We start from the raw sequence: 6,885 nt of genomic DNA, 5'->3' as shown, positions 1-6,885 counted from the left end.
CCCCGAATGTGTGCTGTGGCAACACACACAGCACACTAAAGCACATTAGATGTTGTGAAATATTTCTTTTGTGTTACAGAAAAAAAAAAACTGTGGGGAGAGGCGGAGAAGATGAGGCATTGTCTCTGAGTAAGCATTTGAAAGGCAAGATGCGAATATAAGAGATTTGGTGGATATTTCTAATTTATCCAGCTATCCTATGTGATAAACATTGTGTTCTCATTTCAAAGACACAGACCTAAGGATCACAAAGGTCAGGTAGCTCATCTGAGTGGACAGAACCATGAAGTGGAATGTGTGAGTTATCTCTGTTATTATGATGGAATTCTGGAGACAATTAACCTTGAAAAGAGGAAAGGTTTACGTATCTCATAGTTGAGGAGGTTTGAGTCCAAAGTCTGGTGGCCACTCGTGACATTGACACACCGGAGAAGAGGACACCCAGGAGAAAACAGTGACGTTTCACCCTAGAGCCGAATGCCCTAGTGTCCAGGGAGGGCCAGATCCTGGGGAAAAGCCAAACCAAGCAGGCTCCCTCCGTGACCCACTGCTGAAGGTGCGGAGACAGGAGATCCATGGAGCTCATTGGCCAGCCAGGCTAACCAAATCAATAAGCTCCAGATTCAGTGAGAGACCCGTCTTAATAATAATAATAATAACAATAATAATAATAACACAGAGGAGCCAGGCGGTGGTGGCGCACGCCTTTAATCCCAGCACTCGGGAGGCAGAGTCAGGCGGATCTTTGTGAGTTCGAGGCCAGCCTGGTCTCCAAAGTGAGTTCCAGGAAAGACGCAAAGCTACACAGAGAAACCCTGTCTTGAAAAACCAAAAAACAAAAACAAAAACAAAAAAAACAACCTCTGTCCTACACACACACACACACACACACACACACACACATACACACACACACATACACTAAAATAAAATGTAATGAAATATTTATTTTGAGTTATAGGAAAAACAATGTCTCTGGAGGGAGATGGGGCACCCATCAGCCCTGAGCAAGAATAGACCCTGGGGCAAAGCCCAGCTTCTCTCCTGTCACTCTTCCTGGGGACATTTGAGGCTTCCTATTTCTTATTATATTTCCTTACTAATGAAAAATAACAAGTTCATTATGGAAAAAAAAGTGTAAAAATGAGAGAACAAAAAATATAAACGGGGAACTAAAAAAACCATGTGTAATTTCACCACCCAGCAATGACGATACATATTTTCATGTCATTATAGTAAAAGGGAATCGAGATTGTGGAGGAAAAGCAGGTGAGAGGAGGAGGGAAGAGAAATGGGGGAGGGAGGAGAGAAGGGGGACAGGAGGGCAGTGGGGAACGATGTAGGGAGAGAAAAATCACTCCCGTACTCTTGTCCAGGTCCAGCAGGGCACCTGCGACTTTCAATTTCATTTTCTTATGTGTGTGTGTGTGTGTGTGTGTGTGTGTGTGTGTGTGTGTGTGTGTGTGTGTAGGGGTGTAATGTGTTCATGTGAGTGTGGGCACATGGGTGCTATGGTGTACTTGCGAAGGTCAGAGGACTTTGGGGAGTCAGTTCTCTCTTCGTGTGGGTTCTGAGCAGCAAGACTCAGGTCATCAGGCCTGTGCAGCATGCACGTGTATCTGCTGGGTCATCTCCCCAGCCCACACTTGCAATTTTGAAGGAAGTCCGACCAGTCTGTGTGGTGAAGGGTGTGCATACCTCCCTTGGCCTGTATGTTAACTGAGGTCTGTGGTGCAGGGACGTCGAAGGCCCCTGTGCCTGGCTGGAGGTTGAATACAACAGATGCTGCACCACATTGGGAAGCAGAGGAGAAAGCCAGACTAGGAGGGACTTGGGGATCACGTGACCAGCAGACACCCGTGAGATTTCGGTTTTCTTTACGATGATGTTACCTGCTCTATGGCACTTTCCAGTTTGGGGGAAAGCCTGTGGCTTTAAATAGCTCGGGTGTGGTGCTTTGCGGGCTGACAGAAAGGACTAAGTGGGACTCAGCTGCAATTTGATGACCAGGGACCGCAGACAGGACAGTGGCAGTCTGAACTAGAAGTGACCAGTCACAGCTAGCACTTAGAAATCCTTAGAGGCTGAGGGGAGGGAACCATTGTTTTAGACAGAGGATGGACCCTAAAGGAACCGTCTAGAGACTGGAGCAACACTTGGGTGTCCACACGGTCACAGGCTTGCTCACTCCTCTCCCTCATCCTATAAATGTTGACTTAAATAGTGGGAATGTGGAAGCATCAGGCTGGGGATGTGGCTCAATTTGTAGAGTGCGTGTCTAGCACACTCGAGGCCCGGGGTTCGATCCCCGTTGGTGGTGCAGGCCTGCCATCCTAGCACCCAGGAAGAAGAGCAGGAAGATCAGGAGCTCAGGGTGACCCTCAGCTACACAGCAGATTTGAGGATAGCCTTGGATATGTAAGAGACCCTGCCTCAAAAAGAAAACGCCAATGTAGAAAAAAAATAATAAAAAAATAAAAAGGTGGCCAGACATTTTTTGCTTATGCTGAGAATTCAGGTGTGTTACAACATCTGGCTAAAGATCTGTTCTTGTCTGGAAGGCCTGCGGCCCCAGAAGCCCAAGTGTGTGCTAGCTGGAACTGAGGACTTTAGCCAGTTGGAAAAACTTAATCACACAGCATGCTTGCCCTCTGGCGACTTTTACAGCCCGGCGCTTATCATCAAGTTTCCACTGGACTCAAGTGGAGGAATTTGAACTTCGGAGTACTGAAAGGGGGAGCAGATGCCGCTCTGGACAGCTAAATGGTAAATTAAGGCATTTTAAGAGCTTATGGGAGCAGACGAGACTTTACTAACAGGCAGCTGTGAACTGGACGTGGTACGAGAGGGGACTTTGCAGGAAGACTGAAATAAAGCAAAAGAAACATGTCATTGGTCGGTGTCATGGCTGCTCAGTTCAGTGTGTCCACCAGAAACCCCTGCTCTGTTGGCTACCTATGACTGGTGGGAAGTTCTGCTTCTCTTCAATGTAGGCATTTTAATTAATTAATTAATGTATTTAATTTGTGGGGGGGTTTTACAGTATGTAGGGAAGAAGGGTGAATATGGGGAGGGGGGTTCACAACGTGTAGAAGGAAGGGTGAATATGCCATGGTCCTTATATTGACATCAGAAGACAACTATTATGGGGTGGGTTCTCTCTGCCTACCTTTCGTACATGTGGTTTTTGGGTATCAGCACAGGTCATCAAGCTGTGCCTTTACCGGCCGAGCCGTCCCCTAGCCCCACTACAGGCATTTAGAAGGAACAGCTCGGGGGGCTAAGGTTGTAGAGAATGTCCTTACAGTGTGTACAGCCCCAAACTTGGACCTCAACACAAAACAAACCAACACACCGAAGCTAATTTTTGCTTACCTTTGTGCAAATCCATCCAGGCTTAGGTCCCTTATAAAACCTAAGCAGTGTTTTTCGCTCAGGGATTCTTCAGCCCTTGTCTCACTATATTTCATTGACTTTAACAATTCCAGCTCTTTGATCATCCTCTCAGCACACGATAATGTAATTAAATAATACAGCAATTCTCCCAGTCATTACACCTGGCACACTCCCAGGAACAAAGTCATCCAGATTTTATCACCCCTAGTGTTTGAGTTATATCCACAGGCGCACTGGAATGTAAGGTCACATCCGCCATCATTATCTATCTAAAATATCATAGTTGTTGTAGGCCTGGCTGATAGTGGCACTGAGCTCTCCCAGGTGGCTAACTCATCCAGCAATCCCGTGATGTGTAACACTGACACATAGTTGAAGTCTTTGAAGGATAGAACTTAGGAGGGACGTAAATGCAATGACCATAAGGAAAATGACCCCAAACTGACTAAATCCCCAGAATCCTAAGAGTCACGTTTCAGATGAAACCTTTAAAAACTCCTTTAAGTTAGAAATCGCAAGCCAAAGACTTGTCCAATTATGTCCTGCCCTGAGGCTACCGGGTTTTTGTTGTGATATACAGGGTGTGCTCTCTATTTGGTATTTTTCTTGGTCTCCTGGGATTAAATGTAGTTTGAATCTCATCACTAATAAACATTTTGGGGGGAGAGAATACCTCATTTTCATAAGGTTGGGTAGCTTTACTGATCCTAGTTGCATTTAATACATCGGAAACTTCATCAAATGACATAAAATTAATTCTAGAATGCTCTAGGAAAACTAGAGAAGCCTTATTTCATATTTAAGGAGAACAAGACTCAGCACATTGATAGGTTGATCCTACTGGTTCTATCATTTAGTCATGTGTGCATGTCCTGGCAGCCATGTTTAAAAAGGAAAAAGAGCCAGGTGTGGCATACTTCTGTAATCCCAGCATTCAGAGGCAGAGACAAGAGGATGGCCACAAGTTTCAGACCAGCAGGCATGGCGCAGGAGAGACGGCCCAGCCGTCAAAAACAATTGTTCCTTTCCAAAGGATCTGAGTTTTGTTCCCAGCACCCACATCCAGCTTCAGGGGATCCAACAGCCTCTGAATAAGTGGATGAATTAATTTTAATTAACATATTGCTCTTAACCTCAAATACTGTAATTTCAACACAGACAGTGTAAAATCTGTTAGTAAGACTTTCATATCCCTGTCTTCAAACCTCAGGTGCATCTTACAGTTTCTTACTCATAAAATGGATATTTTTCATCTCATCATGCTCTCTTCGGTCCTGTTTTAAAAATTAATTCCAATACTGTAAGGGATGTTAATTACGTATTTGCCTTGGACACCAACAAAGTGTGCCCTACAGAACTCCAACATCAGCATAAACAGGCTGGCCCTGGAATCCCTTCAGCTTCTATATAATTAACTTGGGCCAAATAAGGCGGCTTCGGCTTCACCTCACAGCAGCAGCTCTAAAGATGCTGTGATCACAGGCCCCGCCTTAGCCAGAGCCAGCGGACGACAGTTTATTCTGCTAATATAGCACACCATTGACATTATGCTAAAGCTAATGAGTAAATAATAGAGTTGGGGAGCCTGTCGGTTTACCCACCCACAATAGACAGGAGGCTCATTCTGAGGGAATTTAACCAAAGGAGCCCCGGAGAGAGCAAGTAGGTAGGTAGGGTCAGGAATTATAACAATGTCTACACTTGAGAGGTGGAGCTGAGAATCAGTCACGTGCTCTGTAATGAACAACCCCAGGCTTGGTGTTATAAAACACATCACCATTTCATTGGTTAACTTGTTATTGATTTGGGATGAGCTTTGTTGGCAGGAAGGGATAAATAGCCAGCCTAGGTTACTTGAGACTCTGTCTCAAAACAATCGCATGTAGATGGGACATGTAGACTGTTCTTGCCTATTTCCTTGGAGTATTTACAACTGGATTGAACATTATAAACAATCTATAGACGAGATGATTCAAAGTGTATAGTGCAAGGCAAATACTGCCATATTTTATAGAAAAGACTGGATAGAGCAGCTTGGATTTTGCTGTGGTGGGGAAGTAGTCCTAGAATTAATCTTCCCTGAGGATCCGATCCTAGGGCCAACAACTCTTTTTGATAATCACAGCAGGCCAAGTGGTACTGTCCAGCTTCTAAAAACTGACACTAGCAGCTAGGTTCAGAGCCTAGGCCTCCAACTGACCCAAGCGTGGCAACACTATACGGTGAGACTTGGCCCCCAGCAGTTCCTTCAGCTGGCCTGGAGGTGCTGGAAGTGGAAAAGTCTGTGTGCATGCATTTTGGCTGGCACAAGGCACTAAAAGAAAGCAATGGCCTTATGGGAAACACAAGTGACCTCTCCCTTCTTCCTGTTCTAGTTACAAAGGCTGACAGAGAAGCCACACAGAAGTGAAGTGGCCCCTCCCGTTTCCTCTCCTTTCAACCCTTCCTTATTATTAAGGTGCAGAGCACTGGTAGAAAGTGCAGACGGTACAGTCTCCAGTCAGGTCCACTCTTGAGAGAATGAAATGCCTGCACAAGCTTCCAGAGATTCCGCATGGGTTATACTCCTTGCCTCCAAACCTGGTAATGTTCATAACCATAAAATCTATGATTTACTTAGCATAGCTCTCATTAGCTGATCCCTGCAACCTGGAAAAGAGAAAAGTGAATTTGGGGCTAAGTCCTCTTTGTGTCCTTAAGACACGGAGGACTCCACAAACTATGTAGCTTCCCTTTGGCACGTGGTGGGATTTGAGTAAGCCAAGATGGCCCAGGCCTTTAGCATCCCATAATTGGAAGCAACACACTTGGGGGGGGGGGGTGATTCTTTTATTTCTCTTTCCTCAACCAGTTTAAAAAAATACAATTAACACAGGTACTGGGATCCCATTTTTTAAGAAATCAACAGAGTCAAAGCCACCTCCTGGGGTGTAACATACATATTTACAGGGGGCAGAGCGAGGGTGGCCTCAGAGGCGTGTTTAAAGGCAGTATTACAAAATATACAAAGGTGCTCTTTCTGTTCTTCACAGTACATAAAAGAACCCTGCCTCATTTCCAAATGAGACACTATAAAATATATCACTATGTACTATATAACTTACAGAGTATTCTGTACAGATGCAGGGCTATAAATATGCCACATAAATGGCTGTTTGGGAACTTTTATCTACAGAAGGGCTCAATTTGGCATCTCAGCCTGTTCAGATGGTGAAGAGTGTGTTGGGAGAGGATGTGGAGGGCAGCCTTGTGGTACAGTCACACTGCCTCACCTGAATCAAGCTGAGGCTTGTTTTTTTAGGGGGGTGATGGCTGAAAAGCTGTGGTAGGAATAAAAAGGCGGGGGGCTCTAAAAGGCACAGTAAAGGTTATCTGGTGTGAATAGGAGCTCACCCCTTTATCCAGAGTTCACCCATGAACTCTGAGCTTCACCATGATTTTGAGGGTGTCTAGCCACTCCCCATCTCCTCCCTCCGGAGAATTCCCTTG

Source organism: Peromyscus eremicus, chromosome 10 (genome assembly GCF_949786415.1).
Source record: "Peromyscus eremicus chromosome 10, PerEre_H2_v1, whole genome shotgun sequence".
Lineage (NCBI taxonomy): Eukaryota > Metazoa > Chordata > Mammalia > Rodentia > Cricetidae > Peromyscus > Peromyscus eremicus.
The sequence above is the reverse complement of the archived record's forward strand: the minus strand, read 5'-3'. Positions refer to the sequence as shown.